This window comes from Centropristis striata, chromosome 10, assembly GCF_030273125.1.
Source record: "Centropristis striata isolate RG_2023a ecotype Rhode Island chromosome 10, C.striata_1.0, whole genome shotgun sequence".
NCBI classification, from domain to species: Eukaryota; Metazoa; Chordata; class Actinopteri; order Perciformes; family Serranidae; genus Centropristis; species Centropristis striata.
The window spans coordinates 29,237,848-29,259,552 of record NC_081526.1 but is presented as its reverse complement, the minus strand read 5'-3'; the positions used below and the strand labels follow the sequence as shown (position 1 = coordinate 29,259,552).

Below are 21,705 nucleotides of genomic sequence, written 5' to 3'. Positions count from 1 at the left end.
GAAGTTAGGTAAGAGCTTGAGAGCGAGAAAGTCTGCGTAGCGGAGAGGATTGGGTTTGGTGGTTCAAAAAACAGAGGAGTGTGTAACCATTGGCTACTTAAATTCATGGGCTACATGCTAAGCTATCTGGGACTACTAAATTAAGTGTTGACATTTTTTAACACATTGAATCTTCTATAGGATAAATCATGTATGGCAACAGGAATTTAATCTCTCTGGGATGGAAGGAAGACAGGTTACACACTTGAAGACTGGATGTAAGAAATAGGCATTTAGATAAAAAAATATTTATTTTTAACAAAACAAGAAAAACCTCTTGTTTGATTAAGTGATACATTTTGTGTAGTCGTGTAGCCAGGAGATAGAGTATGAGAAGACTCTTGTACCAGATTGCCCAGGTGGCTCAGATGCAAAACACTCATGCTTCACTGTTAGAGACACTAAGGAAAAACAAGACAGGGAGGGGTTGTACTCTCTGTTGTGTACTAGTGTGTGTGTGTGTGTGTGTGTGTGTGTATGTATGTGTGGGTTGTTTCTCCATGGTAGGTCGATCTTCATCATAATTGAGGTAATGACCCATGATTATGACTGAGCACACAGAGGGCACTGTCACAGCACAAATTAAGCTCATAACACATACAGTATATGGTTCAGGCAAAAGTTCACACTTCCAGAAGCAACACACAAAAACTTAAAATGGCTTTGCCAGGCAGTCCCCCAACTGTTTCCTACATATAGCTGTTTATATCTATGGCTCAGTGGTTTTACAGATTTTATCAGAAAACACACAGATTTATATGAACAGGCGAATAGGTTTAAGTTTCAGTGTAATTCAGTGTTCGCTGTATTATAGTTAATATTAAGGGAAGTACATTATGGTTGAGTTCAACTCTTAAAAAGGGAGAAAATACAAATTAGTTGCTGATTATTCATCCCACTCCATGAGGAACTACAACAATAACTGGTTTAACTACAGTACAATTAGTTACTCCTGCTAATGTTATTTTTAAACTTTAATTAATAATCAAACTTCTTACAAATTTATATTCTAAAGTTACACTGATATATTTTTGTCCACTAGGATACAAAAAAACATCTTTTTTTGAAACAGTTTTGGCTTATGTAGCAAGAAATTGTTTGCCTACTTACGTATCTTTTAAACTCAAACTAAATCAAATCCAATATTTACCCTTCTTTTAGCTCTGTTTTGGACTCCTCCAACCCCCCTGAGGAATATATGTTTAGCTGCTGAGTGCTCCACCATGTTCACCAACCAGTTGCTAAATGGGCAGGTAGTGTACAGTGGAAACAAGAAATGTGAGAATAGTGGGGGTGAATCACTACATTGAAGTTGGGGACCATATGCTAAAATGCACGGCAAACTTGAGAGGAACTGCAGAATATGGGTCATAACTAATCCACTGCTAATATAAAAGTCAGTCAGTGCAATGTATAATACAATGCAATGCATTTAATATCCAAACATTGTCTCAAGTGTAGAATACTGCTCTGCTAGTCCTCTGTGATCTGCATGGCTCAGATTGAATATCTTTGTTTCATATTCTAACAGCTTTTGATGCTGCATCTCAACACGGAGGCTTTCTTTGTGGAAGTTTTGTAGATGTAAACAGCTCAGGGCTGCTTGGCTTGGGCCCAGTACTGCAGAGCACTGTGGTTGCTCCAGGTGACAAGTTCACTTTATCTGGGTGTGTACTCCCTTCCTCTGCTTTTTTCTTGCAGTTTTACATATCAGTTGTAGAGGAGAATAAAAAAGAATTCAGGTCCTGCTGCTGGTCTAATGAGCACTGAGGTTTCTGGGGATGTTAATGAGTCACCGACTGAAAGAAGTCACAGCGGAGTCTTGGCAGGGGTGGTGTACACAAAGAGATGTAGTTGGTTACTGGCTCACCTCATGTAGCTAAGGTTGGATTAAACCTGACGGTGTGTAGCTTCTACAAGAGCGACATTGTGTCTGTGTGTGTGCTGAATGTAGTTTACTGTTAAATCTCTATTCGTAACTATTTCCTTTTAATCATGCTGTCTTTTTAAACAGAGAATGAATCAACCTGCAGTCACTCTTGCTCCAACTAATGTGATTTTTTTTCAGGAAATGTCCTATATATGAGATTCGGCTCTATGTTAACTTGTCGTTCATGCTGTACTGCGCTCATGTGTTTTTAACTATTCACCCACTATGGTGTTACCCATCACTATGTCTCTGTGAGGCCACATGGTAATTGTGTGTAGGAGTCTTTTTCAGGTAGGAAGAACATGCTTTTATGTATTATGTATGTATTGCCAATAATGTATTTATACATTTTCTTTGTACCATTTCAAGTCATGTTGGCTTCCAAATCCACCATGACCAAGTGTATTATGACAGATAGTCCTTCAGTAGTTCTCAACCTTTTTGAGTCGCGACCCCCAATTTTACAAATCCCTGTTGTCCGTGACCCCCGCTCACTGAACAGAATCTCACACGCACAGTTCAGATCACCCAAAAAATAAACAAAATGACCAAAAAAGACACAAAATGACCAAAAAAAGACACAAAATGACAAAAAAAAAGGCACAAATGACCAAAAAAAGACACAAAATGACCAAAAAAGACACAAAATGACTAAAAAAAACCCACAAAATGACCCCAAAAAAAGACATTAAGTGACCAAAAAGACTAAAACACATTAACACATGAACACTTTAACACAGTGGAGACAGAGCTGACTTCCAAAATGATTTGGCGACCCCCAGAAATCATCTCGCGACCCCAATTGGGGTCCCGACCCCAAGGTTGAGAACAGCTGCTTTAAGTGTATACAAAAGGGGTGCAACTTAAGGATTAAAAGTGTCTTGTAGTGTAAAGACGTAGGGCCAATGGTCTCTTTCACAGTGTAATACAAGTTTCACACATATAATGGAGACTCCATAAGGCCAACTTGTCCTCATATCTAAAGGCTAGAATAGGTCATGACTCTGAAAATGACATTTGTGACTTTTGTTTTTAACATTATGATATGACCACTTCACACTCACATGGTTAACATTGCAAAAATGGAACTTCTTGGTTATGTATAGGCATCCAAAATAGGAGGTGATGTAGGAAAATACATGAAGACGTCATTTCTTGCACACAGTGAAAGTCCTGTGTTTGTTTGAAGCTTCCGATAACCCTGACTTTCTTCCGTTGCAGACTTTGTAGCACTCCGTCAACTGACTTTCTACTTTTGCTCCAGTCATAATTACCACAGCTACCAGAGGTTGCCACCCAACAATAGTTGTAATAATATGCATTCACAGATAACTTACACAGCCATTTTTTATACGTGGACGGAGAATAGTTTTCTCTGTCAGTCATTAAACAGCAACAATTGCAGAGTGATAACAGGGTTACTGCTGGTTGCTCTAGGTGCAGAAACATCACAGATTTGCACTGCATAAATTCATTTAAATGGTCACATTTGAAAGTTGGGCTTAAAAAATGCATTTAAGACTGAAGCCTTCTACTTACATCACAGGACTTAACAAAGTATGACACTTACTCAGTCCAGTTCCACACTGGATGCTTATGTTAGCCCTAATGGATATATGACAGATCACCCAACTAGTCTGCTCAGATAATAATAATAATAATAATAACAATAATGAGCAGCATTGCCTGAGTTGTGCATTCCAGATTGGATTAGCCATGTCAGTTTGAATCTCAGGATGGAGAAGAGAAGGTTTACATAAAAGGCTCATGTTATTTAGACTAAGAGGCGGTGAAGCTTCACATCAGGGTGACTTTTCTAAACAGTTGCAGAGTTTCTTGCTCCGGTTCGCATTTAAAATCACTTTAGATCTCTTCTACTTTACATTTCTGCTTTAAAGGTTATAGCATTCAACACCAAGTAGGGAGGTGGATCTGAAAAGAAATAGAGTACTGGTGAATCTCACTGCAAGAAAAGGAAAAGAGTGGCCATATTTGGTTTGGTTTATTAAAAATTAGGCATATTTACTCTTTCACCAAAGGGTCATCATGGATGTCCTCAGCATAGCCTTAGTTAGTAGGACAAGAGCAAGACAGGAAGTCAGGTGCAATACATTCTCACTCCCAACTCATCAGATTTGGTCAGTGCCTTTTTGCGTCACATATGTACACTCAGGTAGCCTTCTAGTGTCAGTATTGGACGTGACAGGGATGGTATGCCAGTTTCAGCATGTCACATACAGTGTATTTTCAAAATAAATGTCCATGTTCACAGGAAATGTTTACTGGTGTAAACCACCCACCTTGAACGGACTTTTGCGCTCTTTATATTACATGTGTAACTCAGACTATCTTATAATGACACAGGCGGTTTTAACCAAACACTACAACATTAAACATGTGTCTACTTGTTACTTTTAGATATGGGGAAGTGTTGATCTCCTGCCAACGGTAGGGGCACTTATTTAGGAAATGCTCCTGGAGTCATTAGAGCAACAAATTTGTTGTAGATATTTTAATATTACATTCTGTAAAACAACATTTAAAACACAGTTCAGACTCAGCAGTGCTTGGGAGAGAAATCATCTCAGACGGTGTTTCAGTGTTTATCAGGAACTATAAATCTCTGCTACAAGCAGGATCCTCTAAATGTGACAGTGCATTCTTTCCCAAGTGTTATGTAACTTGTGGTCCCCCCCTTTGTATAGACCTATTCACACTTGTGAATTTCATGGACAGGACTACACATACACAAGTGGTTTAAAAGAAGCAGAATAGATATATCTAGCTGTCTGTTACTGTCTTACACATGTTTTCTAGTGTTGTTCGGCTGTTTGCCAGCAGAGTTGTCAGTCTGCATGCATGGTCAAGGCTGTGCGTGACTGTGTGCCCACTCTCACGTCAAGTGTTTTTCAATTTTGTTTTTTTTAAATTTTCAACAAGTGTGTGGGAGATGAAGTACGCTATATGGGAGTTAAAAAGGGATGTTAAAGAGATGGAGCTGTGAAATGATGTTTGGAACCTGTGAACATTTGAAAAGTGTATCTTCAGATACAATTTTTAGGTTAGTATCTTAAGGTGTAAATATGAATTTTCACAGAAACTGTGTGAACAGAAAATCACCTCATAATGTATAGGTAGAAACAGCTAGTCAGATAGGGATATGGAAATAAAGAGATTCAGACATGTATGATGGATGCAGAGTGAGAGACGGGCTGCCTAATGGACTATTTATTTATGATAATATCCCATATGTGAAAGATGACTGACAGATGGAGCTGAATTCGGCAGGGCCATGCTGTTTTACGTAGTTTGATCTGTTGACTGAAGAGCACAGTGTGAATAAATAAAACCTGGACAATGAATAAATAAAAGCAACACAGAGTAAAGCTGCTCCAGTGACTCCAGGAATGAGTCATGACTGTTCCTGTATTCCACTGACGAATTCTCACAAGGCCAGGTGTGTCAGGTGGACAGGTATGAAGATAGATGGTGACTTATTCAGTGAATATTGCAAAATGCATGATAGAAATAATGATTTTATGTAGCATCCAATTAATAACAAGTAGGGTGTGTTTCTGTTGAAAGTTAGGACTTGGCAAAGGAACAAGAGAGTTTTTGGAGCAGATCCAAATGCAGTTTTGAACATTTTAGATGTAAAATAAACACACACACACACACACACACAATGAAATTGCATTGACTTCCATTCATTTGGACTCCCTAACCCTAACCTAAACCTATTGTAACCTTAAAAACAGGTCTTAACCCTCAAACAGGTGAAATGTCCTCACTTCGCAAAAATGTCCTAACTGTTGGTTAAAAATGTGTTCCTGCCCCCAGTTTGTTAGATATACAAGCACACACACACACACACACACACACACACATATTAGGGACAAAATCTCTTCTCAGCCTCAAAGCTTGAGCTATAGTGGAGGAGTGAGAAACCTTTCAGCTAGTTTTGAAATGTGTTTTTTTTATATGGTCTAATATCATGCTGTCACCTTCTATACTCTGCTTGCTTTTAATATGTCATATTTTTATGAGAAGTCTAAAATGGGAAATGTCATTTGGGAGACCCACTTAAAGTCTTGCATTGGTGTTTTGTTTGCTATTGCCCCTCTGACAACCCCTGAGTCATATTATATTTAGGAGCAGTTCATATTTAGCAGTGTTAAACCTCTCTCTGAAATTACCATCAGAGTGGCAAACATCTCTGGGGTCATGCTGTGCCGGTCAGACCGACTGTAACCCTGCGTGGGGGGATGGACACAGGGGGTTCCGGCGAAAAAGTTGAATCAGTTTCAACTTTAGCTGCAAAATTCTTCAAGGACACTTTACTGGTAGATTACTTTGTAACATAAAAAGCATATTTTCACAGTTTAGTGCGAGCAGCAGGAATAAAACTGCAACTACAGCTACATTTGCATGGAAATAATCACTGTGTAAGATGTAAAGTCCTAAAATTCCTGCATTCAAAACCTAACTGAAGTCAAAGCATGTAACTACTATGAGCAAAATGTACTTAAAGTTAGTAAAATGTTCCCTATGAGTGTTTTACTCATTTATGTATTATGTTATTATGTGTTTTATGGATTATTTCTGCTGCAGTAATGTGTATTTTGCATTATATTGCTATACTGTGCTCCTTTCGACTCCTTTATATACTGTTCTGTAGTTTGATTTTACAGAGATACATCATATTCTATTACCCATCATCACGTTTGCAGCATCACTGTCCTATACGAACCACGTATATGACCACGGAGCCTATTTTCTTACTTTAATTAACCTAAGCTCTTTTAATTGAAGACACTTTGTTAAGATTTGTGAAACCGTTTTCATTTGAATGAAACTAAAAGACTTGTTAGTGACAAAAACAACAAACAAGATGGTCACTGTGTACGTGGTGTGGGGTGAATGTGTGGAGGCCTGACGCTAGATCCTCCGTCTGATTCATTAAGCCAGTCTGGCCCTGCTTGAGCATCTCATTAATACTGTATATCTACCTTTTCTTAATTAAAAGTAGGATGGTAATGAAGCCTGATGCTGATCATTGCTTGTTCAGGTTTTAATGAGAACAATTTGTGTCATTACAATCTGCTGTTGTCAACATGGGAAACTTGGAAATAATTTTCTCTTTCAATCTAGTCATTTCTCTCTTTTGTTTTTGTTTACCTTTTATACTTCACCCCTCCTTGTTTTTTGGGGGAGTGGCAGGGGAGCTTTAGGGGGAGCTAGCAGGTCAAAAGAAGATGCAACATAGAATTGATGTAAATCATCTGAAAGCTGGGGATCTGAAGATTAATTTGAGATGCAGCTCAAGTTGCAATGATCACCTATCGCACAGCAATTTTTGGGGTTGATACCATTTGTTACACAGATTTGGTGCAAAATGTACCAATTTTTGACCACCTGACGATTGATAAAAAAGTGCAGGAATTACTTTTTTTCTGTGATTGGGTGACAATCACTTCTATTTCAGAGACGTCTAAAAACCAAGGTGTCTAAGGGCGCTTTCACAACCCAAAAATGAAAAAAATGTCAAAAAATAAATGAAAAATTGTAAATATTACCTTGACTCTGCACTGATCTATCATGCGCACGGATCCTCTCTCCTCTGCTGATTTTATAAAAGTCATTGTTTTTGTGTTCTTCAGGTTGTGTTCTTCCAAGATGTCAATCAAACATCAGACTTTTGCAGAAGTCCAAGTCAGTCCTCTCCCAGTCCTGTTGCATCTGTCGCTCTTTGTACATCTAATAAAATGCCCACACAGGTAGCCCACAATACACTGCGTTTCGGTTAATTTCCTGTAATTGGGTTGGATTACATTCACAGTGCAATCAAACCACACCAGGGTTAACTTAGAAACTGACTAAACTTTGGGTTGTAAAAGCACCCTAAGATGTCAGCTCGTCACCAATAAGGACTATCCAAATATGATGTAGATAAGATACAGAACACTGCAGTTCATCTGGATCGAACAGTGATACTGTCACCATTCTTTGGTCCATTATAACGGAGGAGAACATCTGATAAGATAAGAAAGGGATCTCTGAGAAAAATGGGTCAAGAAGCTTCAAAGGAATGTAGCCGGAGCTGAAAACGGGAAAAAAAACCTACATATGAATGTATTGAAGAATAGAGACTATTGTCATATCTCACAAAGATTCATATCTATTCTCATCTTGTTCCGGTTCTACATTTCTAAACATGACCTTGTGTGATTGTTCATCTTCCCGGTCCTGTAATATGCCACCAAGTGTCATCACCTTAATCTCATTACAGTATTTTGGTCAACTCTTCATCACTTGCATTTACTGACAGTTTCTGTCACGCTGCTTGGAGAGATCACCTCAGAGCAGAAAGGGAGACATTCCTCCCTTTGAAACAAAGAAATCCAGAAAACAGGCCAAACTGTCACCACTGAGCACATCAGACAAAATGTTCTTCTTTGTCTTTCTACTCTGTTATTCTGCTAACCTCCCACGTCTCTGGGGAGACTGAACATCCGAGTGTGTGGCTGCATGTGTGTGCAACTCTTATATGTGAGCAAAAGTGAAAAGTTTGAAAGAGGCTTCTTTCAAATGATGGCCCCCAAAATACACACAAACACATGGTCCTGTCTATGTTAATATTTGTTCTCACATTTTTCCCTCTCCTTCTGTATCTATGTTATAAATCAGTCAATATCAGGAGGTGAACAGATGGAGCTCGGTGTGTCGATGTTCCTTTTTACAGTCATGCGCTTATGTTTGAGCAAATAAATGCATGTGAACTGTATGTGTATTTGTGTTTGAGAACATTGTGTGTGTTTATACCGGGGTATAGTTTACTTCCATCAGTCTGCGTTAGTTTATAAATGTGTGTGTGTATGTGTGTGTGTAAATGTTTGCTCTGTCTGTCCTTTAAGACCAAGTATTTACAGATGCCGACCTACTGCTGCTGCAGTCCAAAACATTGAGATTCAAAAAAATTTGTATGGTTTGGATTTTCGGACCAATAACAAGAAGTTCTGGCAGCCTATAGTCAGCAGTGGTGGAATGTAACTAAGTACATTTACCCAAGTACTGTACTGCAAGTACAATTTTGAGTTACTTGTACTTTACTTGAGTATTTCCACATATTTAACTTCTACCCACTACATTTTAGAGGCAAATATTTTACTTTTTACTTCACTACTGACGGCTTTAGTTACTTTTCAGGTCAAGATTTATTTTTTATAAAAAAATAAAATTTTAAAATTATTATGCATGTATAAATTAAACCTCATAACAGTATATTAAGTCATTTAAATGAGCAGTGAAACACTGCTTATATAAATGCACCAAGAATAATTATACAATAATATATTTTGAAACAATCTGAGAGGGTCCATTTTGCATCACAAGTACTTTTTAGATGCTGATACTTATGTAGTTTTACTTAAGTAAGTTTTAAATGCAGGACTTTTATTCGTAGTGGAGTAATTTCACAGTGTGGTATTATTACATTTACTTAAATAAGGTATCTGAATACTTCTACCACCAGTGGCAGACTCAGACTGTTAGAAGGCGGGGGCGAAAAAATAAAAAGGGCCCATTCTGCACAACATGGGGCCCCACCAGCACACAAAAAGTTGTGATGCATCATGTATGATGAAACATTAGCATTAAGTTAAAATGAGATCCAGATCAAAGTAATTAATGATATGGTACTGACAATTAAAAGTATCGAACCAAACCATCTAGGGGGTCCGGGGGCATGCCCCTCCGGGAGAAAATTTGTACATTTTTAAGTAAAATGCATCTATTTTGTGCACTTTGAGAGCTAAATGAGAGCAAACATCTCACATAACATTATTCCAAGTTGGGTGATATGGTATTATAGAATCTCTAGAGGGCACATCATCATAATTTATTGTTTAAAGGGGCACCCTAGAGGGCAATCAATAAGTTTTTTCATGTGTAAAGGGCAGCCAATAAGGCACTTTCTCTCATTTTCACCACTCTAGAGGGCACTTTTGCGTGCTTTTTCAACCACGGAGGCACCAAGACAGGAAAAAGGGCACTAGAAGGGCACTGATTAAGGCACGTTATCAAATTTTCTTGCACTAGAGGGCACATCATCATAATTCATTGTATGAAGGGGCACCAAATCATTTTTTGCACGTGTAAAGGGCAGCCAATAAGGCACTTCCTCTCGTTTTCACCGGGCACTTTAGCGCACTTTTTTCAACCATGGAGGCATGAGGCCCCGAGTCCGCCACTGTCTACCACCACTGATAATGAGAATGGAAAAGGAAAGACAATGTTAATAAATAATAAGAGCTGCAGTAGGAAATGGAAAGAGGAGGAGGCCAGGTTGACATTTGGGCAGATGACCTTATGAAGAGTCAGTTGAAAAAACTCTCAAAAGTTCAGACACTTTTTAAGTATTTTCCAAGATTCTGAAAAAAAAAAAGAGGATACGAAAGGATGGGAGAACCTGTCTTAAACCAAGTATTGGGAGAGCTCACTTAGCTGATGGTTTCTGGACATAGTCATGTATAGTTCTTTAGCAAGCTCGTATAGCTGCAATGTGAAAACAACTACACCACTGCTGTATTTTAGGTTTCAGAGTCTCAGAGTAATGTCTGCCTCGAACAGCAGTTAAATCACCCAAAGTTTTTTCTTTTAAAACTTACTTCCAACATTAAACATGAAGGGCGGTGAGCTGAAAGCTGTAGACTGTTTACTGCATATCAAAGGTTCCCTGTGGAGTTTTTGACCTCTAGAAAAAAGAAGACTACTAGCTAAATAAACATGGATATAAACAATGCTGGATTTGGAATATTTTAGAAATAAAATGTTTGATTAGGAATGAATAATTGTTCAACACATAGACCTTACTTTCCCATGGTTGACAGTATTAATATGTTAGACAATTTGTTTACAATTTCACCCATGTGTTTATTTGAAAAATAATATTTTGTCAATTTTGTATCAAGAGCACAATTATGAACAACAATTTTACTGAACATATTTTAGTAACAGAGTAAAAGAAGTGGATGTAGCCTTTGGGTCTGAAATGTGAAGCCAATGAGTGTGTTCTTTTTAATGGCTACCATGGGGCGACTCCACTGGTTGTGTCCATTTGTATAGAAGGCTATGAGAAAACTGCCCTACTTCACAATTGATGTTTTACCTCAATACACATTTTCCTATCGAGTTTATGGTCTCAATTGCTAGTTTCAAGTGTTCTTCATTATAGCATGGTGTTCATATTATAAATGACGGTGTCGTTTAGAGTAAAATAGAAGATAAAACAAGTTATGCTTTGAGGTGTGGCTACCGTATGATTGGCACAGTTCACTGTGTGTTTTCATTTTTCGAACTTTTCACAGACTGTGGAAGAAAAAAAAGGAACTGCAAAGCACTGCAGTAGAACTGCCTGAAACCTGGGAACACTTCTGTTTGGTGCAATGGTAATAGTGCACAATGAGGGGAAAAACTCTCTCTGAATTCCTCTCCTGCTTCTACTGAAACCCAGTGGGACTAATGATTCGTCAAAGTGAGTGTTTGCAGTATTGATGCAAAGGCTCCGAACAAGGATGTGGCTCAATTAGAGCAAGGAAACACCTTCTGTTGTGTGTCTAACGGCTCCACTATATTCAGTTCTACCTCAGATTGGAGGTATTCACAATGACAATGCTATGTGCAATAAACTAAAAGCTATAGAGGGAGGAAGATTATAAAGAATTGAGTTTTACAGCAAGAAAGCAAGAAAAAAAAAGGAGATGATGTGTTTGTTCCTGAGAACAAATGCAGAGATTTATCCTTTGTAGCAGAAGAGGAGCATGGATGTGGAAGGAAATGTATGCCAACAGTTTGATGAAAAACCTCCCTAACGGAGGCAAATATTCAAATCGTTGTCCTAATGCTATTAAAGATGTATTGCATAACAGCTGCAGCCGCGCGACAATCCAGGCAATACTGGATGTTATCCAGTCATTATAGCTGTAAAAACATACGGCAATCCATTTCTAATCACCGACTAATCAGCTGTTTAATCACAGAGGTCCACCAGAAAGGGAACTTCAATTAGCTTTCCACACTGCTGAGCTCACTGGAGTTTTCTGGCCTGGGTTCTCATGTAACCCCGATGTGAGCTCACACACACAAAAGGGGTTTTTAAATTATTACAGACGGCTGACAGGCATGCATGACTGACTGACCAAAATACCCTCCAACAATCACATGCAAAAAAAGGCCTTGTGAAACCAAGAAACTGAGCTATTTTTACACTAAGAGCCTGTGGTATGAAAAAAAACAGGGACAAGGGCAAAGGAGGAGAATTAGACGTTAATTAGGATTAATCAAAAACATAATAGCCATTTTTGGATTAATGGGGCATGTGTTCTGATCCCAAATTAATGCCATCACAGCTAAGTGCTTGAGCTGATTTTAAAGAATTACTCAGTTTACAAGGTCAACAAGGACTCCTTATCTGAACTTTAACACATTATAGCATTTACTGTAAAAGTAAAAAAATCTATAATTGTAATGAGCATGTAGCCTTTCTAACATACAGGCATTAACAAGCAGAAGAATAAAAATTGTCTTTGAAGTTTGTTTTCATCCCAAAAAAATATCTTCTCGAATAATTTCTGTCTAATTAGTTTGTTTATTCAGCAAATGAAAGCTAAAATGAAAGATAAAGTTGTTTTGCTGTGTTTATCAACTATGCATAATGCCGGCTATGCTACGTTACCGCCACCCTGAACACAGTAATGTAATAATGTGCCACAATTACCCAACTAACCCAACAGACGGAGCGGATGGATGAGTAGATCCAGCCTACGGGGTCCTGTGTTACTGAGGTTGGCAGATGGATTGACTAAAGCATACTTAATCGAACCCATACATATTTATACTTCAGCGGATTATCTCAAGTTGTTGATGTTGAAGTTCTGTGAAAGAGATGAAGGGCAGCTGAATGGTTTTTTCACCCCCATCATATGTAAATCAGTGTTGTTGTGGAGCTCCAGTTTCCATAGTCACTTTCCTCAACCTTCAAACAGATAAAAAAAACCCCACAGTTTATCGAAGAAGAATGGTGATATTCTTCATTTCAGTTTATTTAATCAGCAGACAGTTAATGGAAAATTAAGAGGCATGTTTTACAAAAGTCTTACCTTTGTAAAACATCATCATGATGCTTTAAAATACTAAAATGTGGCACACAATAATTTCAAGTAGACTGCAGTTAGTAATAATATAGTAAGTCAGAAAAAGAGAAGGTGACCACTACTTCAGCAGTCAATTAGTAGGCTACATATCTGCTTCTCTTGGTTAGCTAACACTAGCTAGCCTAATATTAGCCACGTAACAAGATATTATAGCATCAGGGTATTGAAGTGAGCAAAGGTGCTAATAAATTTGATTTTAGAAAAGGAGAGAATGTCTGATTTATTTCTTAAAAGTTGTATATTTGTTTTAAAGCACTACGGTTTTAAGCTTAAACCTAGCATTTAGATGCTAACAAGCATGTGTTTTTTGCTGAGGACATACAGTTATTACACTCTTTTGTAAAATATCTATCTTAATGCAAATAGACAGTAATATGAGCAGAAAGTCAGAAAACTGGCTCAGCTGTCAGTTACATGATTTTATATTTAACTAAGTTCACTAACATTAGCTAATGTTCAAGAACAAGTAGGCTAAGGTTGTAGCGGCAGTGTATTGGATTTAGCAAAGGTGTGTTTTGTTGCTCATGAATTAGACTTTGTATTTGAAAAAGGAAGAATGTGTTATTTCCTCTCTTAAAAGGCAGCAGTAACATATAGTAACATATAGAATTTGCATGCTGACAACGGCTAACAAGCATATGTTTTCATTGAAGACAACGAATTACATGCAAGCTAGTGGAACACACAGATTTGTGTCGAACAAATGGTGGACTTCCACCGAAGAAAGCTGGGTTCGCGTCCCTTGTGAAAACAAAGGTAAACCATTTTTGACTTAAGTTACGTGAATCACGTTTTTGAATGTAACTTGCAGTAGTAGTTTATTTACTGTTTAAACTGTCTTTCATAACACCTTACCATAAAATTTTCTGCCCTAAACTTAGGTCAGTGGTTTTACAACATAAATCCACAGAAATTGCAGTCTTTTTTACAACCGCGAACCGTATGTGTGTTCTATTTTTAGAACGTGCCGCTGTACCGCGAGTCATGATACGTACAGCTGTGAAATGCGAGTCGCTATAAGTAGGCTACCTACTTGCCGTAATTTGTGGTAGGCTACTGACACATGGCATCTTCTGTTGTTTAGGTTGAAGAACTTGTTGGCCCGTTCATAGGCTAAGCCAGAAAGCAATTGTCTATATAGACAGTGATTTGCTTAACAAACTAGACTTTGCTTACAAACTCCTTGTAAGCTACAGTTAGTGACAAATTTTGGTTTTATTGTGTCTTGATGCCCCCTATTGTTCAGCTGTCAATCAAACACCTACAGCTGCCTTTAAATTTACAGACTTAGGATGAAGCAGAATTTCTTATTCCTCTCCCTTTTAATGATAGACTTTAACATGATTGTTGGCACCACAAAGGAATGACTAATAGTGGATGTTAACTTTCCCTTCATGTTCTGCTAATGTTCTCATGAGGGTGAACAACCATGATTAAGTTGCATTTTATAATAATTGTAATCATTGGATTAAAACACAGATTCTCGCCCCAGTTGTTTGCCAGAAGGCATTTTCTGTTATGATGGCTGCAGAAAAGATCAAAGTCCCAGATACTCGATAATAGGAGTTGTGCCCATCGGCTTGAAGCAATTAAACTGTTACTTTCTTTGTACAGAGAAGCCGCTGGCACTGAGTAATTGGACATGACAGCTGAGTACCAAATCCTTTATTGTTCTCTATTTTTCTCCAGAGCTGTTTTATAATTATTCTATCGTATCCTTTTTAACTTAACTGTTTCTTTAAGGTGATATAACTGCAGTGAATACACTTTCTTCGGCCAGCTTTACAAACGCATGTAGACTTAATCTATGCACATCCTCCCGATGTAGGCTGTGACCTGGTGACACATGTATTTTCAAGTAGCCTGTGGTACTCTGACCATATACAGCAGCTACTGGGCACCAAAAGTTATACAAACTTTAGTGAGAGATTTAATGGCTGAATGAGAAAAAAGCATGATGAAAGATCCATGGTTAAGACTGTGATGGAATTTTGACTAGTTGACACTTGTGTAGTCAAGGTGGGCTATAAATGCCTGTCCTTCAGTTAACTGAGCAAAAAAAAAAAAAAATCAGTTAAAATGGTTCAAATGCGTAGGAAGGCTATAATTAGACTGTGATAGGTTTAAAAATGTATCTTCTGCTCTTATTACACATTTATTATCATGATGTACAAATTAATGAAAACTTTTTGTAAATGTGACAAATATCAACTTAATTTTTTAAGCAACATGCTGGAAAAAGTTCAAATTGAACCTAATGGTGACATGTTATCATTCCTGTCTCCAGCTCCACATCTCTGTCCTTCCGATGGCATTAACAGACTTATTGCATTTTCCATCTGCTAAGTGTCTAAAAAGAGCAGCCAACTCCTAAGAGTCTTTTAGTTCAACTGAAGACTGAACAAGACATTTTTTAAGCAGGCTGTCCTCGTGAATGGTTCTCATGGTATCCTACAAAAACTATTACAATGGAAATTCATTAATATTTCACACAATTTGTTGTTTTTTTAAGCCTTGCCTTGTTCTTTTTATCTTAACCTTAAGGCAGTGGTTGTGTTTTTTCTGCATTAACGACATGTTTAAATAATATAGCCATGCCCAAAAGCATACCCTGCTTTACTGTCTGTTTTCTTCAAAATGGGACCATCATTTACAGAATGAACATCATGCTTGAAACTAGCGATTAAGGCCATAAATTCATTAGGAAAATATTTATTGAGGTAATAAATCAAGTGAGAAGTAGGATCCTTAGGATCATAGACTTCTATACAATCAGACTTCTTTTCCGATTAGTGGAGTCAACCTTCTGCCGCTTTAAGGCACTTCCACATTGGTTCGCTTTTCAGGCACAGAGGTTGCCGCTTGGCTGTCGATAAGGAACTGGATTTATCATTTTTCTGTTTTCCAATGATTTCTGATAAGGCCTTCTCTAAGGGTAAAATTGCTTTTTAGAAGAGATGAGGTGACGGACATTTGTGTTTCATGGTGACCTCCCTGGCCAAGCCTGACAGTACATGCTATATTTATTTATTGATCCAACAGTAAACATGAATTTGTATGCATTGGGTCTAAGCTGACATTGTATGTTTGTGTCAATCTTATTGCATGTACGAAACTGTAATTGTAAACATCACAGTGGTTCCACCAAAGCTGGACTGAAACACCAAAAGGCATTGATGGTTTTATTTTCTGTACCTAAACAGAATACTATCATTTTGCATGTTTTAGTCCATTAACTACTACCCATATTACATTTTATAAATCCTGCTGCTTTTTGTGTTTCACGTCTGAATGTATTTTCCCTTTTATCAGTAAAGCCCTGATTTCCATACATTTCCATGTAATATAGATTAACTTGAAGACTCCTCAAACTGAGGTTTGAGCTCCATCACAGCAAACAGCTACGTCTGTAGATGCAAATGAAACTCATCCTTTTAAAATAAATCTACACTTAACCTGCACACACCATGAATGTGACATTGCCAGAAACTAAGCCATACATGATGTTTACTGTAATGGAGTCACAAAATGTTTTGAGAGTCTGTTAATGGATCATACTGTTGAAAAACTAATGTGGAAAAAAACCCCCATTCATTTAAAAATTGTCAGCAGCAGTGTAAAATGTTCTTAATTTGTCACATCAACGTAACATTTTTTTTTCCATTGTTGTGATTCTCCATTTAATCTGTTCAAATGGTAGCAGTTTGGTTAGGTTCAGGCAACAAAACTAGTTGGTTAGATTTAGTAAAATATTGTATTGTTTTGGTAAAAATTAGTTTATTCGTTCAGTAAATAAGTCAATGTTGATTTTTGTTGAACAGAACCTTCTGAATACCAAGACTTCTGGACTATAAATAAAAGTTTTTGTGATACATCAGGAACAAGCTAAATATGTATGAAAATACATTTTCCTCAAAATGTAATTCAATCGATTTTGTTGCACGGGTGCCTAAACTTAACCAAGTAGTTCCATTTCACAACCTTATCCATGTGTTTAAAACAGCAACCATTAAATATAACAGTCACATTTTGTAAAATATCCTATGAACAGTAGTATGAGAATATGGTGCTCATATTAATTTCCTGAGCATGTCGTTCTGAGTGCATCTATTTCCTATTATAGTCACCATTGCTTCAGAACGGGAGTGAGACATTTCTTTATTGACGAGTGGGTGTGTTAATCTGTATAAAGCATTTCTCAAATGTATTAGGGATGTTACTAAACTTTAAGTGGAAAAATTAACATAATGTGTCTTAGCAATATAATCCGTGACACACTAGAGTTGATTGCATATTGTAACTACAGCTGTAATGCACAAAGCAGAGCAGTGTTAATGGAGAACAAACAAATTCAGTCATGCAAAGTGAGTTTGGCACTTGAGTGTGGGGAAGCTTGTAAAGTATAATGGAATAAGGTATATTCTGGGATCTAAAGAGAATTCGTACTTGCAGTTAATAATGTATACTGCAGTGACAGCAGTTCAACAGAACAGACAGGGCAATCAACTGCACATATGGGGAGGAGTGTGTATTTTAAGAATCATAAGTCCGTGAAAAATGTAAGAGGGCATTAAAAATGATAAAGACAGTGATCATAAGAGCATAATTTAACATTCTACTGATGATTTAAGGAGAGAAAATTGGAAAAGGTTTCATGTAGAGAGGGAGAAATTAGGACCGAGGCGGGATCAAACTTTTTTGTGACAATGTTAAGTGTTTCAAAGGGTGGGAATAGAGTATAAATCAGCCCGTTCTCCCCTCAAAAACTACAGTATAGGTTGTGTGTACAGGCAGCGAAAAATTAGCTATATTCACGTATTTCACCGTCTGCTGCAATGTGTATTAGTGATTGACAGCCAAGGGAACTTAAAAGGCGGATTCCTGTATTTGGGTGGTGGATGGGTTGAACAAACAGCGGACTTTCACCAAGGAGAGCAAGGAATGTGTCTGTTTGAAAACGAAAGTAAACGATTTCTAACGTAAGTTACGGGAATTACGTTTTCAAACATAACTTAAGTTTTTTATGTAACTTGGGGTAGTCACGTGCAAGTTTAATATAGTTAACGAAAACTAACAAAATAACGAAAACTAGAATTGAAAAAACATTTTCATTAACTGAAAAAAAATAAAAACGAGAGTTTTTTAAAAAACAATAACTTACTGAAACTGTATTGTGTGGTTACAAAACTAACTGAAACTAACTATAATTATGGCGAAAATGTCAACTTTGTCAACTTTTTTCATACATAATCCTTACATACATAAAACATACATAATATTTATCCACCACTGAGTGTGTGTATTCCTGCTTTGTGGGTTTCTGGGAGAAGCTGAAATGAAGTGAAATTACCGTAATGGCACCATGTTGGCTGTAAAGAGCAACTTCTCAGCTTTCAGAAAACATTGGAATTTTCCTGATAGCACAAACCGTTTAGTTATTATGGTAAAAGTGTCACTAATATTATACATCACATTTTTTTGCGGCGGCGCTGAAAATCCAGCAGCAGCTGCAGAATAGATGTAGGGGAAACACTGCATAATCCTTTTTGGTTGATATAAAATGTATTTATTTAGTTCCAACTCAATCGCAGCTGGTTAGTGAACCTGCAGGAACACATGGTAAATATGTTTACTGAGACTGGGATGTTGACACTCAAACCAAAATTCAAAACACCAGGAACTGTAAGAGTTATTGGGTTATTGTATAGAGTAACCTTATTGGGGCTGAGATGTATAAACCAAAGGAAATAAAGGCAAAATTTATTATGACCTCTTTGAATCTCACACCAAACACATAGCCCATGATAAAAAACTAAAACTAAAAAAAATAAAAAATAAACTAAAACTAGCAAACTGTCTCTAAAAACTAATTAAAACTAATTGATTTTGAAAACGAAAATTCACAATTAAAAACTAAAACTAATGAAAAATCCAAAACTATTATAACCATGGTCACATGACCCTTGTAACTTTTTCACTTCTGGCATTTACTTACATGTACTTACTGTTTAAAGTGTATTTTATAACGCCTTACCAGTTTTTTGCCCTAAACCTAGGTGGTTTTATAACATAAATCCACAGAAACTGCAGCCTTTTTTTACAACCTCAAGCGTGCGAAAGTATATATTTTAGGGTGCCCTGGTAGACCTGGTAGAGCACATGCACCATGTATAATAACTTATGTCATTTAGGTTGCAGAACTTGTTGGTAGGAAATCAGGCTGATGTGACAGCTGAGGAAGCTGCCCTCCTTTACACTGTGAGGTGGAAAGAGGCTGTGTAGCCTAGAACTGTCCTGACACACACACACACACACACACACACACACACACACACACACACACACACATGTACATAGACTGCAGATGTCATTTTTGGAACAAAATTAGAAATCCCTGGTGGCATCTGGGCCAAGATGCAACTTTCCCTTCAAGGGGGAGCATCTGTCCACACACATACTTGACCTTTTCTATTCAGCTGAACAGATTTGACATTTCAATCTTTCATTCACTATTTTTTTTTCTTTTTTGGTTGTTTTTCTTTTCTTGCTTTTTCTGTTTTCTGTGAGGAGGTCTGAGACAAAACTTTGGGGAGAACTAAGTCAGAGGTTAGCTCGCTAGTCAGTAAATCAAACTCCTCTGATATTATGTTGTCCAACTTTAGACCAAACTCTGTGAGAATGGTAAAGAAGTTCTTATGACTTTTTTTCCACAACTCAATATCGTTGGAGGTAAATATATTTGTCAGGGACCATGAACAGTACACAAAACTTTAATCCCAAGCAATATGAGGAGATGCTTTAATTCAGTTTAGGTCCTGGCTGCAGTACTTTCGATCTGCAGTCCCTGGGCAGATAAACACAAACACTGCAAAATAGAAACAGGATATAATGTGCAGCGTATTTCACATTTCACAAGTACCAAACATATACTCATCCTTACACAGGATAAAATATATTACAGATTTATGAATTCAAAAATATGGGTTCATCATGGGGAAATATATATTTTAGGGTGCCTTGGTAGACCTGGTAGAGCATATGTGCCATGTATAATGACTGAGTCCTTACACAGCAACAAGGGTTTGATTTCCTTCTATTTGCAGCATGAAATCCCTCCTCTCTCTCTTCCCTGCCTTTCCTCTATCTTTCCATGCTATTTCTATCCAATAACATGAAAAAAACTCTTAAAAAATCCTTCAGAGTATTTTGTTTTTCACTGGCCTTGAAAGAAAAGACTGAAGTCCTCTTGAAGCTTTTGAATGGTGACTGAGCAGTTATGTGAGTTATTTTAAACTCCAGACAAACATCTAATTTAAAAATTAAGTTTTCAAACCTTGCAGAAAAAACATGCTCACCAAAATAAATTGTTACAAAAATAGTATCATTCAGGAACCTGTAACCAAGTCAAGTATGATTGATGATTCCCAGCCCTACACTTGGACTATGCAGACTGCATTTAACCCCTTAACGCCTGCTGTCGCAAATATGCGACAAACCGTTTGACTCAGTCAACCAGCCGAGATAGCGTCTGCGGAATGCAATAGCAATACTTTTTTCTGAAAAAGGAAACAAACAACTATAGTTTCAGTGCTTGCCGGTTGAATACCTGCTGTTGCAGGTTTATATAAATAAACGAGGGTGAATAAATAAAACATTGTTTTTTCACTGTTATATTACTGTTATATTACTGTGTTATTGTTATCCTATTATTGACCATTATGCCTGCTGTAGCAAATTTGCAACATACCAAATTGACCCCAAATTGACCATTATGCCTGCTGTAGCAAATTTGCAACATACCAAATTGACCATTATGCCTGTTGTCGCAAATTTGCAACATACCAAAATTTCTATTTATTTTTTGTGCAAAAGTGAAATTAATAATCTCAACATTATTTACCATCTACTTAAAGGCAAAAACACACATAAAACATTTTTTTATATACAGCTATATAAATTCAGGCGTTAAGGGGTTAACCTCATCGATAAAGTTTTTCTACTGCTGTCTATTCACATAAACATCTGGAGAGATTTTTTTTAATTAGGATTAATCGTAAACTACTTGTCCAGTACCTATCACTTGAGCATAAATGCCTGTGTCGTCTGCGTACATCAGGATTTTCACATAGATGAAAGATGTAAACAATGAATAACAGAGGCTCAAAAATAGAGCCCTGTGGCACTTTTATGGTGCTACTGATGGGACTTGTTACACAAAACCATCTTAGATGCAGGTATTGCAAACTGTTTGGAAAAGGGCAGGGACTTTCGAAAATACTTGGCAGGTAATTAGATCAACCATTTGTCAATCGATGTCTACGTCAATGTTGCCGTTGTTGTTTTGACGACGCCTTGTCGTTAACAGTCATTACACACATCTAAATCACAACATACACATATTACTTGAAGCCTGACAAGATAGATTTGCGATCTTGACCAAGTGATTTTTGTGTGATCTTATAATTTCGTGAGAATCCAGCTGCCTTGCAAGATAATGATCTAATGGCTCAGGCATGATGAATGTAT

General features: G+C 37.3%; 1 protein-coding gene across 1 annotated transcript in view; it reads right to left on the bottom strand.

Moving 5' to 3' along the window:
- The window catches only part of ramp1 (receptor activity modifying protein 1), an 80,396-nt gene that overhangs the window by 3,830 nt on the left and 54,861 nt on the right, over positions 1 to 21,705 (bottom strand). The window lies entirely within an intron of this gene.